This window comes from Octopus bimaculoides, chromosome 25 (genome assembly GCF_046866305.1).
Source record: "Octopus bimaculoides isolate indiv1 chromosome 25, ASM4686630v1, whole genome shotgun sequence".
NCBI lineage: Eukaryota > Metazoa > Mollusca > Cephalopoda > Octopoda > Octopodidae > Octopus > Octopus bimaculoides.
In genome coordinates, this window is record NC_142952.1 from 33,862,556 (window position 1) to 33,881,399 (window position 18,844).

Below are 18,844 nucleotides of genomic sequence, written 5' to 3' on the forward strand. Positions count from 1 at the left end.
AAACAATTAATTACAGATTTCAAACTGGTCAGTCACGGTTTCAAACGGAGTACAGGGCATATCATGGGGTAATATTTAAATAATGTTAATATATATATATATATATATATATATATATATATATATATATATATATATAACAGTAATAATGATAGCAAGGGGGCGAAATGTGTACTTGGTGAAATCTACCCCAGCGTTTTACTGGAACTAGTACAACAATTAACTAATTAATTAACGATGATAAGAATAACGACGACGATGGCACGAGAGTGGTAAGAATTGTTAATTGCCTGTGTTAGGAATCGAAACCCAACAGACAACGTTCTGGTGGTGGTCGTTTTCCTCACTACGTTATTAACTGTTTGATCTGTGTTTACATCTGAGCAGTTCTGTAGCTGTGTGTGTAAATATGTATATATATATATGGGTGTGTGTGTGTGTGTATAAAGAGAGTGGGAGGGGATTACCCGCTGCCACCACCATCACTAGCCTAAGAAGCAATGAGTAGCAGTAGTAGTAGAAAGAAAATTACTTAACGGTAAGTGAAGAGGGCGATGGAGGTGGTGTGGAGGCGTAGCAGAAACAGAGAGAGAGAGAGAGTGAGAAAGAAAGACGAAGACGAGACGATCTGGGTGGATTAAATTATCATTACTATTAATTATTATTGTTGTTATCAATAATGATTATTATTAAGTTCTTGAGAGATGGCTGCAATGTTGTTGATATTATTTGCAATGACTAGCAGGGTTGGCTGGTTTGTTGGTAGGTTAGTAGGTAGATTGCTGGTTATATTATGTTACCGTTTGTTATTCGTCATTGTTGTTGTTGCTATTGTGATAGTGGTGGTAGAATTTACAGGATGGCTGGGTAGCTAACTGGCTGGCTGGTTCGTCAGTTGGTCTTTACTGTCAGCTCTCTCTATATATAATATATATAGCGCTGACATATATATATATATATATACGCGCTTTTGCTATATATGTATATATATAGATAGATGTGATGTTACTGTTGTGATTTTGGCGACGTGGTGCTAATAGTAGAGGGGTAAAAACGCCTGATGGTATGGTATGGTATGGTGACTGGTTGCAATAATAATAATAATAATAATAATAATAACAGTAACAATGTTATAACATATGAAAACAATAACAAAAATGATAATAACAGAAACGGTGTTGTTGTTGTTGGTGGTGATTCGTAGTTGTTTTTGTTGTTATTGTCGCGTCGATGGTATTGTATGATGGTAACAGAATGTTAAGATTCCTCCTCCTTCTCCGTTTGTCTCCTCCTCTTCCTCCTACCCTCGCTCTCTTCCTCCTCTTCCTCGTACTCCACTTAGGTAAGTAAAGACGTTGTTGTGATTACCACGACGACGATGATGATGATGAGGTGGTGGTGGTGTTGCTGGTGTTGCTGTTATTATTGACGGTGGTGTTGGTGGCGATGGCGAAAGGTTAGCTGACAACTGAACAACACACATCCGAACTAAACGAGCTGCGAGTGGAGTGTAGAAGTGGAGTTGAGGCTGGAGTAGAAGTGGAATGAGGTGAGTGTGAAAGAAAATAATAACAGAGCAAGATAGGTAAGCGTGTGTGCATGTATGTATATATATATATATATATATATATATATATATATACACACACACACACACATAATGAGGCGCTGAAACCAGCTTCGTTGTCAACAAAAAATAGAACTGCTAAATATCTTGTTTACCTTTGCATATAGTGTATGTATATATATATATATATATATATATATATATATATATGTATGTATGTATGTATATATATATATATATAGACGTAGTGTATGGATGTCTATGTATAAAGCCTTAGTGCAAATGACCTCTACTTGTTTTACCTTATTGTGGTGTAAAAGCAGGCATGTGTTAGACGTGGTAATGTTCGCGATGGTGGTGGTATTGGTGTTGATGCATAAGTGTTAAACGGCGGCGGTGGTGGTGGTAATGTTAATGTCAGTGAAGATGGTGTTGTTGTTGGTATTACTTAGTGCTGGTGGCGGCGGAGGGGACGAGAATGTCGTCGGGGGATACAGGGAGGAGCTGAACAAAAACAACATAGATTCCTATATAGAGAGCCACGTATTATATACATCTATTACTATGTGTGTGTGTGTGTGTGTGTCTATAAATATGATTCTTTTTTTTTTTTACACGGGTAGACATTAGCTTCGTGGCTTGTGTGAATAAATGGTTTCCCAGAAAGTAGAAAATAGATTTATTTACTTCGTGCTTTTCTTTTTTTTTTTATTAGGTGGGGGTGCTTTTTACAAGGGCAACTTCAAAAACTGTCCAGGAACACTTCGACGTTTTGTGAGTCTACACACAGCACTTATAATATATACATATGTGTGTGTATATATAATGTATATATATTCTATGTGTGTACTAACTTCTGCCTATCAAATAAAATTACATATATATATATATATATATATATATATAATATAGGATCTATATATATATAAGATCTATACACACACACACAGAGAAATGTCTGTATATATGTGTGTTTGAATGTATATGTATGTGTGTATTATGCCTATATATCTATGTGTATATTATGCCTATATATCTATGTGTATATCTAACACATGCATCATACGTGTGTACGACTATACACAACACTGACTAGACATATGTTATTTCTTTAAGCTGGGAGATGTGAGAACTGCTATACGTGTAGAATAATATATACAGGACACACACACAGACACATATGTTTGTGTTTTTTTGTTCATATCTGGTTCAGACAATGTGTAAATAAATGGTTGATGGACAGCTGAAAACAAGACATTTGTGTATCACCACGAATATTTTTGTTTGAGTGTTGGGATACCTCTAAAATACAGGGAGAAGATAGAGACAGACCAAAGTGCGTGTGTGTGTATATATATATATATATATATATATATATATGACAGGGAGAAGAGAGAGAGAGACCAAAGTGTGTGTGTCTGTATATGTATATATATATATATATATATGTGTGTGTGCGTAGATAACAGGGGAGAAAGTAATAGTTTGTATTTATATATGTATCGAGGGGTAGCTAGTTACACAACAAAGAATATACATATGTATTTCTGAACAGATGTATGTATGGTGTATTTGCTGTTTGTTGCGTTACATCACAGGAGAGAAGAGAAAAGAGAGACTATGTATGGTCAAAGGAAAGAGAACAGTGAAAATAGGCAAGAAAAAGGGACAGTATGGAGCAAATAAGGAATAATAAGAATAATGGTAGCAATATAATGATAATAATAATGATGATATAAACAAAGTGTAAACATACAAGAGCTGCTGACCGTAAAGTATTATAATACAGTACTTGTATGATCTTGTCTTGCTTTGTTTCACAGAACGTGTGTTTACAGTGCGAAAAGGAAAACTACAAACTGAGAGTGCGAGAGAGAGGGAGAGAGAAAGATACAGAGAGAGAGAGAGAGAGAGAGAGGTAGGTAAATAGATGGATAGAGATTGATAGATAGATTGATAGACAGACAGATTGATAATAAGAGAGAGAGAGAGACAGAGAGAGAGAGAGAGATACAAAGAGAGAGAGAGAGAGAGGTAAATAGATGGATAGAGATTGATAGATAGATCGATAGAGACAGACAGACAGATAAACAGAGAGAAAGAGAGAGATAGACGGAAAGGTAGATAGATATAAACGGCAAGAGACGAAAGAGAGAGCGGTGGTTGGATGGAGTAAATGTTAATTAAGCAACATAAACAGTGTTAATTGCTGGAGGAAAACTACAAGAGGGTGGAGGTAAATGTATTGGCAGCAAAAGAAGAAGAAGAAACAGAATGCGAAGAAAAGAAGGGGGTATCTAAGGGGGGAAACAGGGAGAAGTGTTTAGTTTAAAGTGGTGTTATAAAAAGGTGTACAAGCATGTATGTATTATGTATAAAAAGGTTGGACACATTTACTGAGAAAAACAACAACAATGATGGCTGCCGTCGTGCTGCTGTTTTGGTGACGTAGCTCACGTGACCCAAACCGATCACGCCCTAATTCATACATACACACACACACACACATATATATATATATATACATACAAATACATATTTGTGTACATATAGATATACACGCATACACACACACATATATATATGTGTGTGTGTGTGTGTGTACAAACATGTAGACACGTGCATACATATGTATGTTTGTATGTATGTATGTATGTGTGCGCGTGTTTATAGCCCTATGTAAACCTCACTTTCTATACATACATGCACTTGTTTGTTTATAATATATAAATATGCATAAGCTATGCGTGCACGGATATACGAATATATATATATATATATATATATATATATATATATATATATATGCATTAGTATAGCTATACGTGCATATACATGCATACATACATATCTGTATATATATATATATATATATATATATATATATATATATATACATGTATGTATAGACACACATTTAGCAGAGGTAACAGTAACTCAAGGTCCCGGAGTTTCGTGCGTTGGCACCAAACAAATGGTTACAGGTCGAAAACCTGTGAGTTTATATAACTGGTAATAAATATATTTCCCTCCTATTTTTCATGTTTGCATCGACATACCTATATATATATATATATATATATATATATATATATATATATATATATATATATATATATATATATATATATATATATATATGCATACAGGTATCTACGTACACCTGTCTACGTATATGTGTTTGTGTATCCAATTTGTGGCGCAATGGATAACGTTCCTGGCTACGAATCTCAAGGTTCGTATCTTGGAGAGCTCGTATCAATTCATTTGCAGAAACTGTATAAAGTATGGCATTTTAACAATTAGATCTTTGTAACACTTGGCGAGAGAAAGAAGGGAGACAACATGTGGAGAGAAGATGTAAAAATAGGTGGTTGTTTATAAGGATGGTATGTTGCCAGTTTGGGGATGATGCCTGTGATGAGCGAAGGAGTTCAACAGATAAGAGTAAGAGACAGAAATAGCAAAGACGTAAATAGAAGTGTTTACGAATCAGTGTGGGAGCCACAACATGGTCGTTCGATCACCTAGAAATAGCAACCAAACGTCCCTAAGAACTATTCGAGGGGGTGCTGAAGAGTTCTTGGCTTTGGGTAAAAGAAAAAAAAACGGGAGGATCGGTTAATTATGATTTTATTCAATATAGTCCTCTCTCAGATTCACACACTTATTGCAGCGGTCCTTCAATTTTTTCTAAACCCTGTAAATAAAAAAAATCGGAAGGTTGGGCCTCCGACTAGGCCTTTCGCGACACCCTTAAAGCCAAGAACTTGTCAATACCCCTCGTATACTGCCACATTGAAACAAGACAAAATGGAAAAAAAAAAATAATTGTTTGATAATTGTTGCGTGAATGCTTGTGATCCTAAGTTTTGTCGACCTAGAACTGGACGACAATAATAACAACACTACATTCATCATTGAATACGCAATTTCTAAAAAGAACAGAACAATGGAACGAGTTTCACTAAGAAACAGAATTCAGGTTTTTAATTTTAATTTAATTTAATTTTTTTTTTTTACGGAATTCAACAAAATACAGATATGACTGGAAGCTTAAGATATTTGCTTCCCAGCTTCTTTGTCTGGAGTTCAATTTCATTGGGCAGCACCTTGAACAAGAGTCATAGGTTAAGAAGTAACATGTAGCAGTACTCAGCATTTGAAACCCTGTCAGTTCAGTAACGGGCAAAGGCCACAGCATATCAAGTTTCCATACTTTGTGAAGACTGTCCTCATCAAGTTTCCATACTTTGTGAAGACTGTCCTCATCAAGTTTCCATACTTTGTGAAGACTGTCCTCATCAAGTTTTCTTGGCCCATATTTCAGCCTCTCAATGTTCAGGTGTGTTTGTATGATGTCAAGACTAATGGAAAATTCCATGCAGTTTCATACCGAATCATAGAGGTAAATCAAGGTGCATGGGAAATCCAAGACAGAAGATTCATGGCAGATAACTATGCTGCTCAGTGTTCATGTTAAAAAGATCACCTCTTGCCAAACACGAACATAATATTTTCACCTCTCAGCAAGCATACATTCTCACACACATAGCTTCTGGTATTCAGTTGAATAGTTTTTTTGTGAAGTAACAATTGTAACATCAATTTGTAAATGTTAATAAAATCTAAATATCATGATTTTGTTTTGCTTGTAAGCGGCATGCAACCAAACCAAATATTCCAGCTCCCAACTAACCACCAACACATGGCTGGTCAGGCCACCAGCTCCCTTGCAAATTCAACCACACTCCTTACAAAGTTGCCACAGAAGACATGGCAGCAGAACCATCTCACAAACTGCTTGATTTCTCCCTGGTTCATGTGAGTTTAGGTGGTTGACCAATCCAGATCTTGAGAGAGGAAATCATCCACACACACTCATTGCACTTCAGTTCCAATTGGATTTCTGCAGACATTGCACTTGAGTTCTGTTTACACAGTAAATGCTTCAGAGCAACATTCTCCTCTTGGCCTTTGCTCATAGACATCACGTCTGTTCTTGACAATCTTTCTCCTTCATGCATGGTTTTCAGCCGATGCCTCCCAATTATCCAAGTCCATTTCCAAAGCTTTCAGATTGCTTTTTATCCCATCCTTAAATTGCTTCCTTGCTTTATGCTGCAGCATTTTTCTTCTGGTCTTAACTCCCCAAAAATCTGTTTAAACATCCTTCTACTTTCCATTTTTCTCTGTTCATTTTCTGTCTTGCAATTTCCTTGGTGACCTCACTAGTGCTGGTGCCATGGAAAGAGCACCCAGTTCGCTCTGTAGAGTGGTTGGCATCAGGAAGGGCATCCTGCTGTAGAATCCGTGCAAAAACAGACAATTGGAGCTCGGCATAGCCCTATAGCTTGCTAGGTCTTGTCAAACCATTCAACCCATGCCAGCACGGAAAGCGGACATTAAATTACGTTGCTGTTGTTGTTGTTGTTATTGATGATGATGACAACAACTATGATGATGGTAATGATGATGGTGATGATGATGATGATGATGATGATGATGATGATTATGGTGATGATGAGACAACAATAAATTGCAAAGAAAGCAAAATAGCACATTACTCGTTATTATAACAGATTTTAGAAAACCTAAAAAAATGACATAAAAATGCTGAAAGAAAAAACAAAAACAAAAAATACTCCATTTACACATGTAAAGGGAGACAATTTGTTGCTGTGGCAAGCTTCAACCCTGACAAGTTCCTGTTATTACATAAGAAGGAAAAAAAAACCCCAGCTTTGAACCTTTTATTGGCATATTTCAGTTGAAATCCCCTGCTTTTGTTTCTGTTAATTTGAATATGATAAAGAATTCAGTAAAACAACTTTGACATTATTAAGCTGGTGTTTGGAAGATCTTAATTCAGATCAATTTAACCCTTTTTGTTACCAGAGTTCTGTTAAAATATGCAGCGTTTGTCTCAATAAATTTTGAAAATTATGAAAAATTTAGTAAACTAATTTTGTCATTATTAGAAGCTGGTGTTTGGAGTATAAATTAACATAATCTAGATCATTTGAATCCTTTCGTTACCATTTTTCTGTTAAAATACACTGCCTTCGTTTCAATTCACTTTGAAAATAATGAAGAGGTTAGTAAAATAATATCATCATACAGAGATCAGAATTAGGCCCTTATACCCCTGGGCAACTGCCCAAAGTGACCATGCCTTAAGACGGCTCTGACCATCACCAGAATCTGTGGTCATTCAAGAACAGACTGGACAATGGACAGAGTACATAATGGCCTGTCCAGAATGCCCTACTCTACTCATTATTTTTCATTACTGCATATTTCGTCCGTCTATGTTCTGAGTTCAAATTCCACTGAAATCGACTTTGCCTTTCATCCTTTTGGGGGTCAGTGAATTAAGTACCAGTAAAACACTGGGGTCAATGCAATCAACTAATGTCAGGCCTTTGTGCCTACAGTTGAAAGGATTGTTTTTCATTACTGCATGTCTTATTGTGCAGCTGCAATATTGTCATCATCAAGATGGAGACTTTGGTACAATTTCAAAGATGGATTTATGGATGGTGCTTCATCATTTGCTTGGTTTTATGTGTCAAAGGATTAATTGAGGTGGAGGAGCATGGCTTAGGGGTTAGGGGTATTTGGCACAAGATTGTAAGGTCATGAGTTTGATTCCAGTTAGACATTGTGTTCTTGAGCAAGACACTTTATTTCACGTTGCTCCAGTCCACTCAGCAGGCAAAAATGAATCATACCTGTAATTCAAAAGGGGCCAGCCTTGTCACATTCTGTGTCACGTTCAATCTCCTTGAGAACTACATTAAAGGTACACGTGTCTGTGAAGTACTCAGCCACTATGTTAATTTCACGAGCAGGCTGTTCCGTTGATTGGATCAACTGGAACCTTTGTGTTCATAACCAACTGGGTGCCCTGCTAGAAACAGCAGCCAAATCTCACTCGACTAACATTCATCTTAAATAAGGAAAGGATACATTAGGTAAAGTAATAAACATAGGCGTGGCTGTGTGGTAAGCAGTTTGCTTCCCAACCACAGTGTTTAGGGTTCAGTCCCACTGTGCAGCACGTTGAGCAAGTGTCTTCTATAGCATCAGGCTGGGCAAAGCCTTGTGAGTGAATTTGGAAAATGGATGATGGTGAAGGATGCTGACTCCTTACTTGTTTTTCTAAAATGCACCATAAATGTTCAATAATATTGAGATCTGGGGACTGTGGTGGCCAGATAAGATGTTCAACTTCACTAGAATGTTCCTCGTGCCATTCAGTAACGACTTTAGCTGTGTGAATTGGTGCATTGTCATCCTGAAAGATTGCACTTCCCTCTGGAAGCAGTTCCGCAACCATAGAATGAATTTGATCAGATAAAATGCTTAAATAGTCTTGACTATTAATTCTGCTATGAAGGGAAACCATTGGGCCGGCAGATTTCCAAGATATAGCTCCCCACTCGCAGATCATCATGGTTGTCTTTACAAAACTTGTCTGGTTTAAAAAGCCACATGTAGGAGGTGGTCAAACTCTGCATAAGGAGTAGAACAACCACCATGCATGCATGCATGTATGTGTGAATGTAGGTATGTGTGAATGTATGTATGTATGCATGCATCTATGTACGTGTGAATGTATGTGTGCATGTGTGAATATATGTGTGAATGTATGTGTGCATGCATGTATGTATGTATGTATGTATATATGTGTGTGTGAATGTATGTATGGACGTGTAAATGTATGTATGTGTGAATGTATGTGTGCATGCATGTATGTATGTATGTATATATGTGTGTGTGAATGTATGTATGGACGTGTAAATGTATGTATGTGTGAATGTATGTGTGCATGCATGTATGTATGTATATATGTGTGTGTGAATGTATGTATGGACGTGTAAATGTATGTATGTGTGAATGTATGTGTGCATGCATGTATGTATGTATGTATATATGTGTGTGTGAATGTATGTATGGACGTAAATGTATGTATGTGTGAATGTATGTATGTATATATGTGTGTGTGAATGTATGTATGGACGTTCTCTTCTCTTTTTAATTTTGGTAGCAAGGTTGTGAAGGAAAGCATCTTGTTTTGTTAATTATCTTTAATATCTTAAGGCCTTGCAGATTTTTATAGTCCCAGACATCGGGATCATTTGTAGAGTATGAACGAAGGATGTATGCATGTATGTATTATGTATGCACGCACGTACGTGCGTACATACGTACACGAACACGAGTACGTGCGTACGGATGTATAGCCATGTTGAAATACCAATATCGTCAAGTTTACTCAATGCACTTATAACACACACACACACACACACACGCAATACACACACGACAAACCAGTCGCAGAAAATGTAGGAAATAAAAATAAACAGACTCACGCAGAACAATGATTAAAAGCGGACGATGAAGTAGAAGTGAAAAAAATAGGTAAGAAAGCCAAGATGGATATAGTATGTGAAGACGAACCAAAAACTGGGGGCAAGAGAAGAGAGAGAGAGAGAGAGAGAGAGAGAGAGAGAGAGAGAGAGAGAGAGAGAGAGAGAGAGAGAGAGAGAAGGAGGACATAAACAAAGTGAAGTGTAGGTTTGTGTGTAATGTAGGTACGAGTGTTGATAAAGAGGGGATTGACCTGGAGAATGCGTGAATGAGAGAATGAATGAGTGAGCGTCTGAGAGAGACAGAGTGAGAAGGAGAGAGAAATACTGGTTAATGCGTGACAGAAAGAGCCAAATAAATAGCAAGAGAGAGAAAGAGAGACAGAAATAGTGTGTGAAAGAGACAGAGAGACAGATACAAGTAATTAGTGTGTGAGAGGGAGGAGAGAGAGAGAGAGAGAGAGAAGTAAAGCACGAGAGACTGAAATAACCTTAATGTAAGAGGGAGAAAGGGAGAAAGACAAATAAAAGTGAGAGAGAGGGAGAGGGAGAGCGTGTGGGCCAGAGTGAGGAGAAAGAGAGACAGAAATAATGTATTTGAGAGAGAGAGAGGAGACAAAGAGACAGCAATAGACTGTGTGAGGGAGACAAAATAATTAATAGATAAAGAATGTGTGAGAGAGAGAGAGAGAGATGTGAGACAGAAAGAGAGAGAGAGAGAGAGAAAGAAAGACGTTATTGAACAATTGAAAGCCCAAAGAATGTGAATAAATGCGATTATATAATATTAAAAAGGTTAGGGTTACTAAAGGAGACAGTTTTTAGAAGCGAGGATGACCTGTCGGGGAGGGGGGGGGGGTTAGGGTTAGGGTTAGGGTTATGATGAATGTATGTATAACTTGAGTGAAAGCTTGTGTAACACACGCACACATACATAGATACATACACGCATATATCACTATGTGTGTGTGTGTGTGTGTGTGTGAGTGCACAGAGAGTGAGTGTGTCGTTTAGCCCCAGGCCAACCAACCCTCACCCAGCAGATTATCGAACATTTTAGCAAGACCAACTGGTCTTTATTTATTTGTTTATTTCAGGTACAGTGTATCAAGGATTACATTAACCAATGAGTGTCATTGTGGTGCTCCAGCATGACCACAGCCACTTGGCTGAAACGCATAAATAAATAAATATATTTATATATATATATATATATATATATATATAAGACGCTTCGGTATGTGAAAGATTTAGCTGCTGTTTCTAGCAGGTTGAATGACTAGTTAAAGGCCACTCACTACCACCACACTTACTGGTTTCTGAGTGACTGTGCTAAGTATCAATTTAATTGAGTGAAAGAAAGATAAAAACAGAGAGAAAGAGAAAGAAAAAGGAGAGAGAGAGAGAGAGAGAAAGTGTGTGTATATGCGAGTGTCATTGTTTCACCCCATGTTAGCTCTGATCCAGCAGTTACAATTTTAGCATGACCATCGATTCTTTATTTATTTAATTTTTTTTTTTCAGGTACAGTGTATCGAGGATCACATTTTCCATTGTGCAATGTTTCTAAAAGACGTTACTGTATGACGTGAGGGAGATTTGGCTGCGGTTTCTAGCAAGTCAAATGACCGTCTAGAGGCTTCCGAGTTAAAGGAAGACAAAGAGAGAGAGAGAGAGAGAGAGGTGAGAAATAAAAGAGAGTGAATGAATATAGGTAGAGACAGACAGATAGATAGAAAGACAGACAGACAGCTAGGTAGATAGATAGATAGATAGATAGATAGAGTGAAACAGTAAGACAGTTTAAGAGAAACGAACAAAAACAGAGAGAGAGTGTGTATGTCTATATGAGTGACATGTAGATGAAAATGATTGAAAGAAAGAATGAGTGACATGCAAGAGATGAGTGTGGAAAGGGGAAGTAGAAGACTTAGGTTGTAGTAGCAGTAGTGGGAGTAGGAGGAGGTGTGGCTAAAGAGGGAGGAGTTATTGAGTGTAGCTATCAGCTGTTGGATGTAAACAAATCCACATGACTTGGACGACGTGAGTTAAAAACAGCAGAAAAGGCCAGAGATTCGAGTCTCGGCAGGAAAATCTCTGGCTTGATGGGGGAATTCATTGTAGCTTTTTGGAAACGCTGTTTACACTGCGATTGATGTTTAGTTGGCAGTCCTTGGAAAGGTCCTTCACCCAGCATTTTATATATATGTGTGTGTGTATATGTATGTATATGTATATATATATATATATATATATATATATATATATATATATATATATATAAACAAATAATAAATGAGTATATGCACATATATACGTACATGTATGTGCATACCTACATCTACCTGTATATATAGGTGCATATCTGGGTACAGGACATTGCAAACACAACGTAGACAAAAAATAATAATAACCAGAGTACAGAAAACACACAGGCCACATAGAGAACATTTTCCTTCATCAGCTGCCCCCATTCTAACACAGGCGTTTCGAAGTGTAGGGCAGGACGCATCATATATATATATATATATATATATATATATATATATATATATATATATATATATATATATATATAATCACTTTATAGACTTATCTTGTACAGATTTTCAGAGAGTAGAGTCATGTAGGATACAATATTGACTTATAAGTCTGTAATATTCTTGGTAGTGCATCATGGGTTGCAAAACGAAATACAGTGTCCTAACAAGCAATTATATATATATATAGTAATGTTTATATGCCAACATATGATCTCCCTTGCAAATGCTATATACGGACACAGACTGTGTGTCATTAGCCAGCTGTGACTAGGGTGTTAGAAATAATATATATATTGAGAGAGAGAGAGAGAGGGGGGCAGTTGATGAATATAGTTAACCAAATTCGTTTAATACAGTGTTTTATAGATATCTTGCGTGGATTGATTCTCTTCTACTTATACATACATACATAGTTTGCTGTTCCATTATAAGTAGGATCAACAAAACGGTGAGAGATAAGCATAATTTAATAAGCACAAATTGAAGATAGGGTCACTAATAGTTTCGTACCCTGGAGGTACAATAAATTCGACAGATTTATATATTTTGCCCCGTGTGTCCGAAGGCCAAGTGTTTCATACGAACTTAATAAACCTTGATAAGTGCCGTGCATAAGACTAGATCCTTGAGTCATTTAGTAACTTCTACCAATTAAAACGCGCGCGTGTGTGTGTAATATATCTAATATATACGTATATATACGTATATGTATGTGTACGTTATGAATGCATGTGTATATATGTATACGCATGTATTCATATGTTTGTATGTGTGTATATTAACTAATTAGCTATGCACATTGCATGATGGAAGATAGTGAAGTTGAAAGAGGTAATATCGTCTGCCAGATAACAATTTTCTCTCTCTCTTTCTCTCTCTTCCTCATATGCTTTCTATTTCATTAATTAATTCACAGAAACACTCGTCTTTTGCTCTATTTGTCATTCATTCCTAATCTGACCCCCCTCTCTCTCTTTCTATCGATCAATCGATCTTATAACGTATCTCAATTATTTTATTCTTTCTGTTTCCTCTTCTTTCACCCCCCCCCCACACATTCATTCTCTTTCTCAAATAATGTTTTATTTTCCCGATGTTAAAAAAGTGAGGTGTGGGTCGTGAAGGAGAAGGGTTGCTTGAGAGGGGGGGAAGCGTTGATATGAGGAGCAGCGTCAAGTACGACTTACTAAAAGGAGAGAGAAAGAAAGGTGGTTGTTGTGATAGGTGGTAGGAGGAAGAGCCTGGATGTGTAGTGTGAGTTAAGTAAACGTTTTCCTTTTTAAAAAGGTCATGGAGAATTTTCTCTCTCAGGTGTGAGTGTGTGTGTGTGTGTAAATGTGGGTGACGAGTAAAAGGAACTATGGAAAAAAAAAAAAAAAAAAAAAAAACCTTACAAAGAACTTATTTAACAACTTCCTCTGAGCTTTTTTTCGTCTTTATGATGAGCTGTTACACCCTGGAATTATCGTGTGTGTGTGTGTGTGTGTGTGTGTATATATATATGTGTGTGTATACGTGCATACATATAGACATACATTGCAACATGCATACATAATATGAACATACAAATATACATGCATATATATATATATGTGTGTGTGTGTGTGTGTGCATGTGTGTGTGTGTGTGTGTGTGTGTACATATATATATATATATATATACACACATACATAGACATACATAATTACATATGTATCAACATTCATACAAACACATATACCTACATACCCACATATATTCATAGATAGATAGATAGATAGATAGATAGATAGACAGACAGACAGATAGACAGTGTGAAACAGATAAGTGTATGTGTGTATGTCTGCATGCACACATACACATACGCTTGTATATATATATACATGCATTCACACAAGAGCGAGCGAGAAAGAGGCAGAGAGATAGAGAGGAGGATAGAAAGAGGCAGAGATAGGGAGAGAGAAAAAGGGAGATAAAGAGAGATACTTCCCCCCCCTTACCCTTTTGAAAAGAAAATAAACAACAATAAAACCTGTTAAAATTGGGTCAGCATCTCTGTTCTGTGAAAGAGGGGCTGCAGCTTAAAAATAACAGGAAAATACATACACATACATGTGTCTGCAATTAGACAGTCATAGAGCGGTGTACCCTTACTTAGAAACACACATTACAGAGGGAACACGTACGTGCATACATACATACATACACGAAGCCTTCCACATGTATATATACGCACCCACAAATATATACATGCTTATATAAATGTGTACACGCGCGCACACACATTCTGCGCGCACGCGTGTTTACATACCAAGTGATGTATGTATGTATATATGTGTATATGAATATATCACACATACATACACACACAAACATGTATATGTGTGAAGTCTGATGACATAACAGTTGTTTCTAAAAAAAAAATCTTCCGAGGAAAAAAGCACAACAAAAATAACTTGAGAAAATAAGTCACAAACAGCAAATATTTGGGTAAAATTCCTGGGTTTTATTTCCAAAACATAGAACTTATATAAGGCCTGTCTTTCTGTATAGCTGTATGTGTTCACTATATATGTATGTATGCATGTATGTATGTATGTATGTATGTATGTATGTATGTATGCATGTATGTATGTATGTATGCATTTATGTATGTATGTACAAACTTTTGCTTATACTTTGTCATGCTTTATTTCCAAAACACTGAACATATATATAAGTCCGTCTATCTATCTATCTATCTATCTATCTATCTATCTGTTTGTCTGTCTGTCTATATGTATACACACACACACACACACACACACACACACACACATTCACATATACGTACACACATTTTTTTACTTCCAAAGCAGTGAACTTATAAAAGTTATATAAATGTTTGAAATAACACACATCATGTGAAAATAGAAACTTTTAAATATTATCAGATAAAATTGGAGTTTTCTGATTTGCTTTTCAATCTACCCTCTCTCCCCCACCATCTCGGAAATGTTTTGTGAATTTAAGCTATGAAAAATATTTTTGTTCCACACATTCAACAGTGGACGAAAAAACATTTGCTGTGGAATTTTAGAATGAAAGGAAGTCCTTGACTTTACAACATTAGTTTTATTTCCGTGATATAATTTAATTTTGGTGATGTGTAAATCCATTAACACAGTGGTTCTCAATCAGGGCCCAAATAAGATATTGTAGGGCCCACGCTAGAAAAATAATAAGTTAGGGATCCACTAGTTTTTTGAGGGTTCATGAAAAGTTTTGATTTAAATGTGTTAATTGCAAGAAACAGCTAGGCTTCTTTCTCTAATCTTTTACATAGTTCAACCGTTTCAATAACAAAATAGGAATTTTGAAAGTATCTTTGAAATTAGTTTTTAAATATCGAATGTTTATGGGGGTCCATCAAAATATAATTGTAAACAAAGGGGTCCATAGACAGAAAAATGGTTCGGAACCACTGCTTATGTTTACTGTCTTTGGTTACCTCTCTTTTTCTTTTCTATTCAGTTAAACGTTTCTTTGCTTTAACTTTTTGTCTGTTTTATGCGATTCCACCCTGAAGAAAATATATGCATACATACACACACACACACACTAGTAAATAAACACGAACGTACGTGTGTGTGTGTGTGTGTGTGTGTGTGTGTGTGTGTGTATGTATGTATGTATGCATGTATGTATATATGTATGTATGCATGTATGTGTTTATATTTATAAATGTATGTGTCTATTTCTCTATCTATCTATCTTTCTTACGTTCGTTCTTTCTTTACGTATATATATATATGTAAAAGTGTAAAGAAGGCGTGCAAATCGATACCTCGAAGTCATTGTCAACCTTTTCGATGTAAAAGTGAATTTGTGTGTGTGTGTGTGTGTGTGTGTGTGTGTGTGTGTGTGTGTGAGAGAGAGAGAGAGGGTGTGTGTGTATGTGTGTGTGTGTGTGTGTGTGTGTATGTGCGTGCGAAAGCAAACAAATAGACCATTTCAAGATAGTTGAAAGAAAAATATAACGGATGCCCCAACATTACGTAACAAAACTTTTTCACTTTTCCGAAAGCAAAACTAATGTAAGCTCAACGATCGTCATGTATTATTTGAAGATTAATTACACAGGCGACATTTGAAGATTAATTACACAGGCGACATTTGAAGATTACACAGCATTTTCTAATCTAACTTATATCAGAAGCACATTTATTACTTTCAAGTGCTTAACTTTCGTTTTACTCTCAAAATTATTTTATAACATTCGTAAATTTAATTACCTAGAAATGCTTTTTTTTTTTAATCAGCCGATATTATATAACAACGATGCATTTTCGCTTATCTTTAGTCATAATTATAATGTTAGGAAATATTTGAAAGCTAAAGAATCATATTTTTTTATCAGTTTATTTAGATGCTTTCGCGATCTTTCGGAGAAAGTCTATCAAAAAAGTATCTGTTCGGCAATTTCCGTATGTGTGTGTGCCTGTGCGCGTGTGTGTGTGTCTGTCAGTCTGTATGCATATTTGTGTTAAAACATATACACAAATGCACGGAAACACACACATACACATTAAAATATATAAACGAGATTCAGCAGAAAAAAAAATTAAAGAAATAAAAAAATGTTCACGGAAATTGCCGAACAAATACTGTCAGTTTTGATAGACTTTCTCCGAAAGATCGCCGATATTTTTTATTTGTCTGAATTTAAATATTATTAATCTAATTTATTCCTATCAAAAAAAGAAGTGTGTGTCGGGGGTCCCTCTTTCACATCAAGGACGTACAATGAACATTATTATTATTATTGAGAGCAAGTAGATCGATGGAATCCCTGACGTATCAGCAGAATTGTAAACGTAGGAAAAAATTGCTTAGTGGCATTTCATCCATCTTTACGTTGTGGGTTCAAATTCCGCCGAAGTCGACTCTGCCTTTCATCGCTTTGGGGCCGATAGATTAACTGCCAGTTGAGTTACTGGGTTCGATGTAATCGACTTGTCCCCCTGCCCCCAGATTTCAGGCCTTGTGCCTTTATTCCTACTACTACTACTATTGAGTGAGAGAGCAGTGCATGCCATCAAAGTGACACTGGGGTAAAATATTCCAAGTCCAGTGTACCCATCGTGAGTGCCCGTCTGATAAGGGTACACCGGGCACATTGCATCACAACCATATATGTGCGACATGGTGACCTCATATCAAGATAAATAGTGCATGACCTTGCAGGTGGGGGCTCAGATAGAATTATTTTAAGTAGCCCATCCCGCTCAAGAGGTCTTTGAATAAGGTTTGTTTAAGGATGTTGAACGAAACATCCATGTTTCCAGAGGTGAATTATTCGAACCCCAAAGAATTCCCCTCAACACATGGCTATGATGTTACCCCGCTACTTCCGCTCGTGATCAGAGATGCACCTATCGTCAGCCTCTAAGGGACATACTCAGCTAGTCATGGTCAAACAACTGACAAACAAATCTGTGACAAGCTTGGCAGAATGGTTAGCATGCCGGACAAAATGCTTAGAAGCTTTTCGTTCGTGCATTCGTTCTGAGTATTGGAATCAATGTAATCAATTAGTCCCCTCCCTCAAAATTTCAATCTCTAGAAAGGGTTACTATTGAGAATGGATGGGTTGGCAGAATCGTTGGTGGGCCAGTTAACAGTGTTTTTTCTAGTTCTTTACGTTCTGAGTTCAAATCTAGCCGAAGTCAACTTTTCTAATCATCCTTTGGGAGTCGATAAAATAAAGTCCCAGCACCAGCGTTGCTAGAGTGTATGCAGCCGGTGCGGCCCTTCCGTTTGCCTCCCCCGGACCCCACAAAAAACACATATTGCCTACAGCAGGCCCCAAAGTGGTGCCCCTTTAAATGTGCCGCCCCTACCGCCTCGCCCCTTCCCTTCGCTACGCTAGTGAGTACCACTTTTGCACTGGGGGGTCGATGTAATTACCTAAACCCCCACCATTCAAAATTTCTGACATTCTGCCAAGATTATTTTAAAATTTTAATCAAAATTTCAGGAGTATTTAAAACTCGTTCATTTAGCAACAAAAGCATGAAAAAAAAAAGACAGTTTAACCTGTTTTTAGATATATATATATAGGCGGAGGGGTGGCTGTGTGGTAAGTAGCTTGCTTACCGACCACATGGTTCTGGGTTCAGTCCCACTGCGTGGCACCTTGGGCAAGTGTCTTCTACTATAGCCTCGGGCCGACCAAAGCCTTGTGAGTGGATTTGGTAGACGGAAACTGAAAGAAGCCCGTCGTATATATGTATATATATATATATATATATGTGTGTGTGTGTTTGTGTGTCTGTGTTTGTCCCCCCCCCCCCCCACCAACATCGCTTGACAACCGATGCTGGTGTGTTTATGTCCCC

General features: G+C 36.9%; 1 protein-coding gene across 8 annotated transcripts in view; it reads right to left on the bottom strand.

Annotated features, from left to right (window-relative positions):
• Positions 1–10,079, bottom strand: part of LOC106873831 (ubiquitin-conjugating enzyme E2 H) — a 77,486-nt gene extending 67,407 nt beyond the window's left edge. The window contains exon 1 of one of the 8 annotated variants that reach the window (XM_052976430.2): positions 9,946–10,079. The gene's annotated coding sequence lies outside the window, so the exon portion shown is untranslated. Of the gene's footprint in view, positions 1–290; positions 1,529–1,869; positions 2,101–3,323; positions 4,032–9,945 lie in introns of those variants that run through there. The other 7 variants (XM_014921342.3, XM_014921356.3, XM_089342301.1 and 4 more) reach the window with 7 other exon arrangements.
• Positions 10,080–18,844: the final 8,765 nt, after the last annotated feature.